Consider the following 14628-nt stretch of genomic DNA (forward strand, 5'->3'; position numbering starts at 1 on the left):
CACATGATTTCAGACTGTCGGACGCGTTTTTGTTCAATACACAACAGTTCCACTCATTCATATAATCGTTGCTTCTCGTGGAATCAACAGCAGAATCCTAAAAACACGCAAACAGTTGCCAATGAAAACAAAAAGAAGGGTCCTCAGTACTTTAAAAAGAAACAAGCGAATGGTAATGCTGCTCAACAGCAGAAACAAACAAATCGTGCTTCAAGTAACTCTGTTCCTGGGCCTTCTAGCCAGAACTTGCAAGGTCAGACGAATTTTCCGGGAGTGCTAAACAGAGCAAATACCATGTAGTAAGCTCCACGGGGGGAGAGGACGATGTTGGGTCATTCATATCAACATCTTTTGTATCAAATAATCAGTTTAATCATTTATCAGATCATTGTGAGGCAATCGATTTTCCTATGAAACACACGGCCGAATCCAAAAAATCTGTGCAGGTTCCCGTAGATTTGCAACAAATTCACGCAATTATAAATCAAGATGAGTTACGCCCAACCTTACATGCAGTAAATTTGGACCATAAGTCATTTACCTTATTCTTTGATTCTGGTAGTCCACGTAATATCATGGATTTGCGGGCTCATCATTTGATTTTTTTCGAACTTCCCTATAGAAGAAGTCCGGAGTAAGACTCTCGGGTTATAGGAAATAATGAATTAAATGTGGTAGGAGTAACTCATGTTCAGTACAAGGTCGGTAAGCACACGTTTTCCGATACCTTTATCATTGTACAAAACATTGATATGTATCCCGCTGTAATTATAGGATACCCGTCTATGGGCACTCAAAACATTACCTTAGCCCCTGCAAAACACGGCGTGTATATCAAAGGAAAATTCTATAAGTGTTCTAATACCCTAAAATCAGTTTTAGATAATAAGGAGACGGAAAATAGAGTAGTAACATACATTGAAGAACCAATCACTTGTCTCATGACGCAAGAAATCATTCATGCGACCCAACAGAATTCTCGCTCACCCGTAATATCAGCTTGCACGCAAACTCTCGAGCCGAACGTAACTTCGAACATATTAGTGCGTGTAAAGAAAACCTTGCCGGGATCTGAAATGTTAATCCTTTCCGACACTCTGAAAACACACAGATTATCCGTCACACAAGCCATTTATACAGTCGGATCACAACAACAATGTAACATCGAAGTCTGTAATCATTCGAATACCACTTTAGTAATCCACAAAAATCAACATATCTTGGATGTGGAAGTTTATAAACATCGCATTATTACCGTAGCTGAGATCATCACGCTCCAATCAGTTGCGGATGAATCCCTTTTGCAATCATAATAAAATCAATAAAGACATTCAAGAAGAAGAAATTCAGCAGAAATTTTTGAATCTTTTAACTGAATATCATGATGTTTTTTCCACTACGGATGGAACCTTAGGAAAAACGGATGTCATCGAGCATCAAATAAGGTTAAAAGACAAACAGAAAGTTATCTATGTACCTTCGTACAGACTTCCTATGAAATTCCAGAATGAGATAAATGAGGAAGTAGGTAAAATGCTAAAAGAAGGAGTCATTAGGAAATCAAACAGCCCTTATAATTTTCCGTTAATAGTTGTACCGAAAAAAGATCGAACTTGGCGGATTTGCGTAGACTTTCGTCGCTTAAATGAGGAAACAATCCCTGACCGATTCCCAGTGCCATGTACTGACGATATTCTATCTTTACTAGGTCAGAACAAATATTTTACCAGTTTGGACTTACTCAAAGGCTTCCATCAGATTCCGTTGGAAAAAGAGAGTATCCCATACACTGCCTTCAGAACGGCCAGGGGACATTATGAATTTTTGCGTATGCCTTTTGGTTTACGTTGTGCTCCCATAACTTTTACTAGAATGATAAACATTGTGTTTGGAGACTTGTTAGGAGATATCCTACATGCCTATATGGACGACCTTGTAATCTTTTCTAATACCTTAGAAGAACATCACGTAAATTAGAGTTAGTGCTACAAACAGAACTAGTCTATTTAGGTTTCACGGTGTCTAGTCAAGGTCTTAAAGTAGTCCATGATAAGGTATCGGCTATCCGTAACTTTCCGATACCTACTAACATCAAGGGAATACAGCAATTTCTAGGATGTAGTGGCTACTATCGGCGTTTTATACGCAACTACTCAATCATAGCCGCTCCCCTAACCGATCTTATAAAGAAGGGCGTAGAATTTCATATGGTCTGAAAACATCAACAGGCGTTCGATACCTTGAAAGATGAACTGTGTAGTTCCCCTATCTTGAAATTTCCTGACTTCGGTAAGGAATTCTTTATTGCAACAGACGCCTCAGACCTAGGAGTAGGTGGTGTATTGCTTCAACAATATGATAAACAGTTTTTCCCTATTGCTTTTTATTCACGTAAACTGAGACCTTCCGAAAGTAAATATGCAGTAATAGACAAGGAAGGGCTCGCTATTGTTAATTCACTAGTGCATTTTAAGTTCATAATATACGATTATCCCGTCAAGGTTCTCACTGATCATAAGCCCCTAAAGCGGGCCATACATTATCCAACTTGGTTGGACAACAATGTTGGCCAACAATTTCTGCTCTAGAGCATACACTGTAAGACCAAGTCGTCCAACATTAGTTATAGATGTCGATCTGTATTGAATAACACGCTCTGTGGCATATTATTGTTGTCTTAGAATTTCAAATAAAAATCATTACGGAATGGAAGTAGATGAAGAAAATACTTTTATGTGGTACAATAATCAGTTTATGTGCAGCTGAGAACGAAAAAAAGTACGTAAAAAAAGAAAGCATTGGGCAAAACAATGGTTGCTAAATCGCTCACATAATTCTCATGTGAATTTGTTACGTGAACTAAAAGAAACTGCTCCAGATGATTACAAAAATTTCTTGAGAATGGACAATGAAACCTATCAGGACTGTTAAAGCCTGGTTACGCCTTTCTTGAAAAGAAAAAAAAGGCTACGAAAATGAGGGATGACGTGATAACAGTACACCAAAAGCTGTCAACAACTTTACGATTTTTAGCGACCGGTCAATCATATGAGGATTTAAAGTTTTTGACGAGAATTGCTCCCCAAACTATAGGTCAGTTTATTTTACCTACTTGCAATGCTATAATTAGTGTGCTAAACAAGAAGAAAATAATTAAAACTCCAACTACAAAAGATGAATGGAAAGAACTATCTACGTCCTTTGAAAGAAAGTGGAATTTTCCACACTGTATTGGAGCGGTAGACGGTAAACATGTCAACATAAAAAAACCAGCAAATTCAGGTTCATACTATTATAATTATAAAAAAACATTCAGCATTGTCTTGTTTGGCATTGCAAATGCCAACTATGAATTCATATATGCTGAGGCTGGAGCAATGGAAGAGCATCAGATGGAGGAGTTCAATCTAACAGCAAATTCTTTGAACAACTTGAAAACGATGACATTACATTTCCAGATCAAGAGGATTTACCTGTAGGAAATTATGGGACAAAATGCCGTATGTCATGGTAGGAGTACGATGCATTTGCCCTCTCTGAAAAATCTAATGAAAAAACAAACCCTTCACTGGTCAGCTAACAGATGAAACAAAGAATCTATTGCTATAGATTATCTCGAGCAAGACGAATTATTGAAAATTGCTTTGGGATTCTAGCTAGCAGGTTTCGGATTTTATTTACTACTATAAATTTAGCACCTGAAAAGCCGCACGAATCACATTGGCATGCTGCTATCTACACAATTATATCTTGAAAAAAGAATAGACAGTTATATTTTCAAGGCGCTGATATAGAAAATATAGATACTGCAACTGTACAGGAGGGTTCTTGGAGATCTGATCCGCAACAACTAGTCCCATTACAACCAACTCAGAAAAGAAATTCTACCCACATGTGCTAAGCAAGTAAGGAAACAAGTTTTGTCAGTAGTTTCTATACTGATGGTGCAGTCTCATGGCAGTGGAAAATGTTAGGATATTACAACAACCTTCTGCAAGGGTAGAACAGCAATAAAACATAAAAAACTGATAAAGTTTATTACCATTAAGTAATATACATTATAAAAATGTATTAACTGAATATTACATTCTTAATTAAAAATAACAGATTTCCTTTAAACAATGAAAAATGAAAATAAAATATTGTACCTTATGAATGTATATGCATCCTTGAAGTTGTATCTAGGTATACTACAACATTATAAAAATACATAACTAAATATTACATTGTTCAAAAACGTTTCCTTTAAATAATGCAAACTAAAAATGAACTACTGTACCAATTGATGTATTTTTATCCTTGAAGTTTAATATAGGTATTCTACAAACTAGTTTAAAGAATAATTCGGGTCTTGAAGAAGTTCAGTATAGTATATTGAATCCCTTGGCTTATGTCAGTCGAGACATTTCATTGGATAATGATAAGTGCATACAGGTTGGGTTGAAAAATGTCAATGGGGTTGATGCACGAGTAACTTGACCTACTGGACGATAGTGACACAGAATCAATGTTTAACTGGTTTAATTGGCCCATTATAAGAATCTCATCAATAGCTTTTTTTGCATACAACTTTTGTGTCTCGTTCAGCTTTCTGTAGGATACCGCCCAGCTATCCGCATAGATTGCGGCTTCGTCCTTCATGAGTTTCTGCTCTTTTATGAAATCTAAATGTTCGACGGCTTTTGCAAATAGTGATCTTTAGTTGTATCATGAGTAGTCCGCATTTTTCTCTTGGTACCTGCTGTATTTCCAATTCCCTGGTCATCGCTCTCATCCAAATTACTATCTCCAGGTATCTGGATTTCTTGATCTCCTAAAAATCATGCAGACAAATCGAAATACCATAAACTTGGTTCGTACATGTCATCACCGCCCGCACCAGACTTTTCAGACTTTTCCTTCTTTTTCAATTCCCTCCTATAACAAGTTCTCATATTGTTTATTTTTTTTTTTAAATCATCTAGAGTGGCATTGCTAACTATTTCCTTAAGGTTTTCAACAGTACTTCCCATGCTTTATTTCGTTTGTTTTTATCTTTATATTCTTCGCTTTTCACTTTCCAAATCGCAGGTAAACTTCTGTATGTATCAATGAAACTTCTCCACTGTTCAGTGTCATTTATACTTTTTGCCATCACGTCTATTTAACACTTTTTTATAACAGCTATTTCCAAAAGAACGTGTCTTTAAAGCAAGGACTACTCGCAGTCAAACTAGGCTTCCAACTGATGTTGGTTGTGAAGTTTTTACAACAAGCGCACACACTGTCAAAAGGTTGTACAACATTAGGCCACGCCCCCTTAAAATCAAAGCTGCTTTGATTCTCTCCAACCAAACCAACCAACCAAAATCTTGTTGTACAACCTGCCCATACACTGTCCAACATTTCATACAACCCAACCAAGTTGTACAACAAGTTGGATAATGTATGGCCAGCTTAACCGACTTCTTTAAAGGCTTTAGTCACAGCCCTAAGCGAACTCGGTGGCATATGATCATCCAAGACTTTGGCGCGAGGATCGGGTATTTACCTGGGAAAGCAAATATCATTGCTGACGCATTATCACGCAACCCCTCGTCATCTTGTACGGAGCCATTAGCTGAATTAATAGATATATCAACCTCCATGCCCATTGTTAAAACTATATCCTGAAACAGGAAGAAATCTGGGTGGAGCCCGGTGGACTGGAGTGCTGAACTATTACAGACGGAACAAAGAAAAGATCAGCAGTTAGAAAAAATCATAAACGCGTTTAAACGGAAATCCGAAGAAAAGGAATATATAAGTATAAGCAGCAGAATTATATAATCAAAGATAATATCCTGTGTAGATCCGTGACGAGGAAAACTCGCAACACACCACAGTTGAATAACGACCAGGTGGTGGTACTGATTTCACTCATACCCACTGTCTTAAAATGGTTGCATGCAAATCCACTGCATGGACACCCGGTTTTTCCATCATCACAGAAAGCCAAATCCTTATTTTATTGGCATACGATGCTTACAGATATAGAAAAGCACATAGCTAATTGTCGCACTTGTCAAGAATACAAAGGGCACACGAAGACACCTGTCAGCCTAGGGGCTTATCCCGTGCCAGATCAAACTTTTGAAAGAGTACACTTAGATTTATTAACAGGGTTTTATGAGTCAGACAGAGGAAATAAGCACCTCCTAGTAATCATAGATGCCTTGACTCGATATACAGAACTGATAGCGCTTAAAAAAACAAAAACAAAAACCGCAGTCGAGTGCGCTAGGAAGTTTTACGAGTGCTACATTTGTAAACATGGAATTCCACACATGATCATATCAGACTTTGGCGGAGAATTCAATAATCACTTCCTTAACTCCTTATGTGAATTGTGAATTCCTTTGCATAAAGAAAATCAATACCATGATCTCCCACCGACAGAGTCTAACGGCTAGTGGAAAGGGCAAATCGTAAGGTTTTAAACATTTTAAGGTCACCTTAGGGGGATGGACCCAACTGGGACATTGCCATACCTGCGGACTAAGCACTCTTAATCACTCATAGCATGTATCTATTAAAATGTCACCGCACGAGGCACTGTACGGCTACCCCAACTAGAACGCCTTTCCATGTATTAACGCCTACAACCAATTTATCAAATCCTCTAAAGGATGTTATGGATGCAAGCATAAGTCGATATAATATACTTCGTAAGAATCTAGAAGAATCACAAATTATAATGAAAAGAAATCATGATAAAATAGCTAAGCCAACTAGAACATATGCCGTGGGCGATAAAGTATACATACAATGTATACGTACGTAAAGGTTTAAATTATAAACTGACACCTAAGTTTGAAGGCCCGTTTAACATTTTAGAAACATTAACGGCCAATAGATTTAGGGTTCAAAACGTATCCCAACCCACTGATATGAGAATCGTTCCATTGGCACATATCAGAAACTAAAGAAGGGTAGATGGAGTGAGGGAAATTTTTGTATCTATGAAACTTGTATAATAACTTATATATATATATATATATATATATATATATATATATATATATATATATATATATATTATATATATATATATATCTATCATATTTGTATGTAAACATATTCTTTCTAACATGAGTTTTACAAGATTATTTTTACTCATTACAGGTTTCCAAAATGAATCTGTTATTGTTAGGAGTGATATTGTTCGTTCAGACATCTTTGTCGTGTGGGAAGAGCGCTAAAACGAAAGAATTAGAGTTTAATCATGGCACTATTATAGAAAGAACAGAAGACGTTTTCATTACCGCAAGTAATATAGTCATAGAAGTAGACAGCAGGCGATATTTCTGCCTGAGGATGACGTCCTTAACCTAAAGAATGACCTGTTGAGTTTGTTGTTTCGTTTAAGGGAATGCACCAACGTTATTTTCATGCTAACTCAGAGATTTCGCTAGCTCAAACCCTAAGCGTCGCGGAAATGTTATCATATAGACTTGCAGAATAAAAACCGCCGAGGCAGAAGAACTTGCTCGAGACCTGCTGATGTGGTCTGTGCGGCACAATACTCTCGAACGTCGCAACCCGCTTATATTTGCTGGATTAAACATCTTGGGATCTGTTGCCAGTTTAGGCTTAGGAATTTCAAATCGCCTTAAGATAAATAATCAAAATAAGAGAAATGAGTTTTGCAACAGAAAACCAATTAGCTTTGTCCGAACTGCGTAGCCAGTTATCCTCAATCAATCAAATAATGAGTTTGGTGAACGAACATTCTAGTAATATTGATCAGATTATGGAAGTACAACACTTGCTGGCTACGTTAGCTTATTATAGTTCGAAAATAGATCTATCCGTACCAAAAATATCACATTTTATTGAGAAATCAAGGACCTATGTAGAAGCTATTACGTTAGCAACAAAGGGTGTGTTATCTCCACACCTTATGCCTATTAAAGATCTGACTTTAACTTTGGAGAACGGACTGGAGAAACTAGGTTATATTCCTTTATTAGACGCCCATAAAATAGTTTTATTATAACTTAATATCGGTAAGCGTTGAAAATTACAGGATTATGATAACCATCCCTTTTGATTCTTCCGTTCCCAACTTTCATGACGAATAACTCAAGTCCAGTAATATCCAATTTGACGGGACATGTATTGATTTCCCCTGATAAGAAATCATATACAGTCATTAAAGACTTAGATAAATTCACTCACTGTTCAGAAGCCATGAATAATAAAGATTGTACAGCTGACTCTTTTGAATTCCATCCTATATCAATGGATTCATGTGAGTTAGGCATAGTGCTAAACGGTTCTCTCTCACATACACGTGAAGGTTGTCTGAAGAAACTTTATCCCTTTGACAGTATAAGTTCATTTACAGACTGACAACGGCTCCTGATCCTCCGATACGAGAAGGAAGGTTTTCAAGTGTCATGTTTACCGGACGGGACCACCACCCATTCCAAGTCTTTATTTTTTTTTTTTTTTTTTTTTTTTTTTTTTTTTGTCGCAGCTGACGGTTGTACAGGGACATCTACAAACTACACAGTCAGAGGGGTCGACACTATAATACGTGAGAGGTCCTACTTTGCGAACTACACGTGGGTGACTACAATTATCCCATCACTACCTCTCCCATACAACGCGCGGGTGGCTCATCGTTTGACGCAACTGGCTGAGATGGACCACGTGTCGCCGACTTATGCAGGAGGAGAAAATCTTCGTTACTGCGTGCTGCTAGCCGTGTTTTGCGTTACGGCAATGATTATTATCGCCGTTAACATCTTTGCTTGGCGTAGGTTGAGGCGAACACAGATGGATCTTCAAAGGAACGTTTTGCCGCGTCCAGACGACACTCCTGTTGCGTTAAAAGCGTATACGTTCAGGGCCATCTGAAACTGGCCATTTCACCTGGTTCCGAGGAAAATTGTCTGGAATTGTGTTGTGTTTGAAAAGCGGTCTGTACGCTGGCAATATGTAGGACAAGAGAGGCTCCAAGCCTTTGCATTTTGAACAGTTAAAAGTATCTTTCGGGCACCTAATAAAATTTAGTAGCCCTATATATTAAAATACATAAGAGTATCTTTCGGGCACCTAATAAAATATTGAAGCCCTATATATTAAAACTATTGGTGCGTGTACGTACCAGGAATCTATATCTGTGCACAATTGTACAAAGTTACGTATCTTTCGGGCACCTAATAAAATATTGTCGCCCTATATATTAAAAACATAAGAGTACTTTCGGTCACCTAGTAATATTGAAGCCCTATATATTAAACTATTGGTGCGTGTACGTACCAGGAATCTATATCTGTGCACAATTGTACAAATATATATATACAAATTATACCATTATATATCTCTACATACGAAAAGTGGCAAGGTACTCTGTTTAAACATTTATCCATGATCATGTATCTTTATGAGTAACCGCTACTCTTAATCGGGTTACCTATTACTATAATCTTCCATGTATTACATGTTAACCTTTTAACTATAATTCTTATGTATACGTGTTAACCTTTTAATCTTTTTTTTGGTACCTAATAATCATATTATAATATCAAACAATGGGATCTATATTTTCCATGCATTTTTCTTTATTCATGAATATGTCCAAAAAGGGTATGTAACAAAACAACCTTTTATGCACTTAATCACTTGTTTATGATTATATCTAAATATATGTTACGGGCACACTCCTAAGAAACCATGTTTAAAGTAACTTTTGTTATTCAAGGCTTGAATGGTAGCTGTCCGAGCCTAATGTAATAAATACATTTATAATTACATATCTGTAAATAGAATCCATGACCTAAGGGGTCATTGGTGAATTAGGAGCGTCCTACGTGACAATCCGAATCTAGATCACGCTGTGCAATGCTTGCAGTAGCCTGGTTTGCATTTGGGTACATCATCAGTTTATGTCTCTGTTAACTGATCACAACACCTTCCATGGGAAGCGGTTGACCTGTTAACCTGCGCCGGAAACTTATGACTTCCGAGCCGGCGGACTACTTATTCTTTTTTATGTGTAAATCGCTGAGATAGCTAGTGTTTTGCTATCGACACGATACTTTGAAATGTAAGTTCTATTCCAGTTATCAAACGGAGCGGTCATCTGACCAAACCATCTCTCTAGTGATGGAGTTGAGAAATAAAGCTGTTTTAAGATATCAACTTCCTCCGTTTGAATCATCTCCCTTATTCTAAGAAGAATCAACTTTACTAGATATAACGTAGGCGAGAAGAGAAGTAGAACCAGCAATGCTTACGAACAACAGTCGTAAGAAAAGACAATCAATCTTTCGCCAAAGCGGAAGATAATACATGTTGAAGATCAGATAAAATTGTAAAGGTCTGCCAATGATGATGGCTGATTGAATTCTGACTTACAATCTGATTTACAAATCATAAAGTGAGCAGACAGTAGCTCGAACATACGAACATACACATAGATTACAAGTCATGTAGGCCATTTGGGTTATAGGTCACTGTGGTTGTCTCAAGCAGGAAGCTTGGACTACCGTTTACAAAACAAATGATTTGATGAACCACAGATGACAGCAAACTAGGACATGACTGATACGACACGTCATCTTAGCCTACTTTTACATATCTGGTCTGATCACATTCCTGCAAGCAAACTGGTTGCCTCATGGGTTACTACTGGTTTGAATTAATCATAGTTTTAGTTTTTATATATTGAAATACCCATTCCATATTTTAATATTATGTAGCACTTACACACACACACACATACAATATACTATATATATAGATACATTCCATAATTTTATATTATGTTAGCACTTACACACACACACACACACAAGCCACACACACATACATACACACACCATAATACTATATATATATATATATTATATAGTATTATATCGATAATTTATGATAGATACATAATATATATATATAATATAATATATCTTAATATATAATTATATAGAAATATATAATATATATAATATATATCTTATAATATATATATTATATATTATAATATATATATTCTATATAATATATATATATATATATATATATAAATACATATAAATATATATTTATATATCATATATTTATAGTTATAAATATATCTCTATATATAAAGTTTATCATTATTCATCTTATATATCGAATATTATATATAATTATCATAATCTAATATATCTATATCTCTATATTAATGATATATTATTATATATAATATATATATTATTAGATATATAGTAATATAGAATATATTCATATTATATATATAATATATCGATATATATTATATCATATAATATCGATTATTCTATATAATGTCAACTAACATATATATCGCTCATAATTTTTATATATAATATATCTCGTATCTATCAATATATATATAGATATATCGCTCTCTATATATATCCATATCTATATAAATATCTAATATACCTACCTCCCTCTTCATATTATATATCTAGATTATATATATCAATCTCCATACATCTACTATATACATATATCTACTAAATCTACATCTATATAATAATATATCTAAATACACTCTCATCTAGATCTATATATCTATATCTCACATACCATGTATCTTCTAATTATAATCTACTATATCTCTATATTATCGAATATGCATATTATAGATATTATATCTAGAATTATAGATCTATTATATTACTCTTATATATATCTATAAGTTTGATATATATTAATCTCTTTTATCTAATAATCACTTTTATCTTATATATCTATAGGTATCTAATCAATTTTATATTATCTCTATATTATAGATATATCTCTTAATATCTTATATATATTCATCCATCCATCCATACATACATACACAAGCAACTCTTTACTTTTGTCATTATCATTAACACAACACAATTATTATTATTATTATTTTATTATTATTATTATTATTAATTATTATTATTAATTATTATTCTTATTATATTATTTAATTAATTTATATTATTATTTATTATGGACACAAATATTCCAACCACAAAAATATTTCCAGATAAACGAAGGAACAGCCTCTCTCACCCACACACACACGCATGATATATATATATATATACACACACACACACACATATATATATATATATATATATATATATATATATATATATATATATATATATATATTATATGTGTATGTATATATACATACAATATATACCACACATATACATATATATATATATATATAATTATATATATATATATATATATATATATATATATATATATACATATATATGCGTTTGTGTGGTTGAGAAAGGTTGTTTCTTCGTTTATCTGGAAATATTTTTGTGTTGGAGGTTTTTGTCCATAGTAATAATAGTAATATTAATAATGATAACAATAATAATAATAATAATAATAATAATAATAATGATAATAATAATAATAAAAATTGTCATGTTAATGATAATGACAAAAGAAAGTAAAGTTGCTTGTGTATAAGTTTGCTTGTGTATGTATGTATGGATAGATGGATGAATCATATATGTATATAATATATATATATATATATATATATATATATATATATATATATATATATATATATATATATATATATATTATGTGGCCTTTGCCGATCAGAGTTGATCTACCCATGGGGCATCCTTGCCAAACAGAGCTTCATAGGACAGGGGTTTTAGTTTTACCATGGGTGGGCCCTTCCCCTTCCTCAGCTCCGTCAGCTAGCCAAGTAGATAGAATCCTCAGCCATATGACCCTAGATCATGTGACGCCTGCCAGCCAGGAAGAACTTCTAGATAAATTCGCTGCCATCGATGGAAAACAGGAGATTTCTTGACAGTCCAAAATCCAGGCAATTCTCTGCTCTCTGTTGATGAATTTACTCCTTTGCTACGACTGGAAGCTTTCCCAATCTCTAGATTGTACGACGTTGGAATGCAGCGACTCCTGACGGTGTCCTTCGAGCTCTAGTCCCTCTGCCACACTAGGATCAATATTTTGCATATGTAATAGGCATTGAACTTACGGGTTTTTACGCCGCGCCAGAGGTTGCCACTGTTGTATATGAAAGTATTTGATCCATTATGCATTGCATAACAAATATTTTGCATATATGAAAGGCATTGAACTTACGGGTTTTTACGCCGCGCCAGAGGTTGCCACAGTAGTATATGCAAGTATTTGAACCATTATGCATTGCATAACAAATATTTTGCATATATGAAAGGCATTGAACTTACGGTTTTTTTACGCCGCGCCAGAGGTTGCCACAGTAGTATATGCAAGTATTTGAGCCATTATGCACTGCATAACCCATGTTTTGCATATTTAAAAGGCATTGAACTTACGGGTTTTTACACCGCGCCAGAGGTTGCCACAGTAGTATATGCAAAAATGGGATTCAATTTGCAATGCACAACCCAATTCACATATGAAGTAGTCGGCATGAAACTTACGGGTTCTTACGCCACGCCAGTGGTTGCCTTCCACCCAAATGTGATTGAGCATTGATACCCCTGAGGGTATCTGTGGCAAGAGGAGGGGCGTTCGACGGGCCCAGCAGCCGCTGTAGTCTCTCCATCGTGCAGAGATGCTTCCACAACTTTATCCAGGAGTGAATTCCATCACAAAACTGAGCAGCTTCTATTTGATCCAGTATGCATTGCATAACCCATATTTTGCATATGTAAAAGGCATTGAACTTACGGGTTTTTACGCCACGCCAGAGGTTGCCACTGTGGTATATGCAAAACAAGGAATTCAATGCATAACCCATTTCACACATGAAGTAGTAGGCAGTCCTTCTGAGATCTGGTCCTCCTGCCTCCGGACAGTTTTTTGCTTTCATCCTCCTGAGAGCTGGTCCTCCTGCTTCCTAATAGCTGCTGGCTCTCGTCCTCCTGAAAGCTGATCTTCTGGCCTTTGAACAGCCGTTGACTCTAGCCAATGAGAGCTACTCAGTCTGACAAGTTTGGGGAGACTCGCCATCCGTTAACTTCCACTTCGTCGGAGTCTCTTGCATTTCTCATCAGTTGTAATTTCTCCTTTAGGAGCAACTGATGCCTGTCTGAAGCCTCTAAGAACTTGTCTAGGCAATCTTCTACATCTTCACAATGATTTGTGTAGTCCTTCTCAAACCATTCCTTAAAATAGGCCACGTCTTTCATATAATCTGCATTCTCGCGTTCAAGTTTTTTAATGTGGAGGGCCATCGACTCCTTTTCATTCCTTATCTGATTGCAGACTGTCAATTCTTCAGTAAGCTGTCTCCTGATATTCTTAATTTCCTCTGCAGTGGACCTGATCTCTTTTTCCTTCTTCATTTCGTTCATTCTGTTTTCGTCTATTTTCCTCCTGAGCTCTTTGACTTCTTCTTTTAGGTCCTTATTACATTCTTCGAGAAGTCCGTTTTTTCGACTGAGGTCCTCCAAGATGACCTTCAACCCCGAGTTCTCTTTCCCGACCGTGTAGGCTGTTCTTTCCCAACTCTGGAAATCGGCCTCACGCTGTCGTCTCTCCTCTTCCATCTCCAGGACCTTCTTCCTCAGACGTTGGATTTGATCAGCTTGTTTAACTATGATCCGCTGCAGTTCAGCGGCATCAGAAGAACCCTGTTCTTGGGATTTTTCACCC

This window comes from Macrobrachium nipponense, chromosome 4, assembly GCF_015104395.2.
Source record: "Macrobrachium nipponense isolate FS-2020 chromosome 4, ASM1510439v2, whole genome shotgun sequence".
NCBI classification, from domain to species: Eukaryota; Metazoa; Arthropoda; class Malacostraca; order Decapoda; family Palaemonidae; genus Macrobrachium; species Macrobrachium nipponense.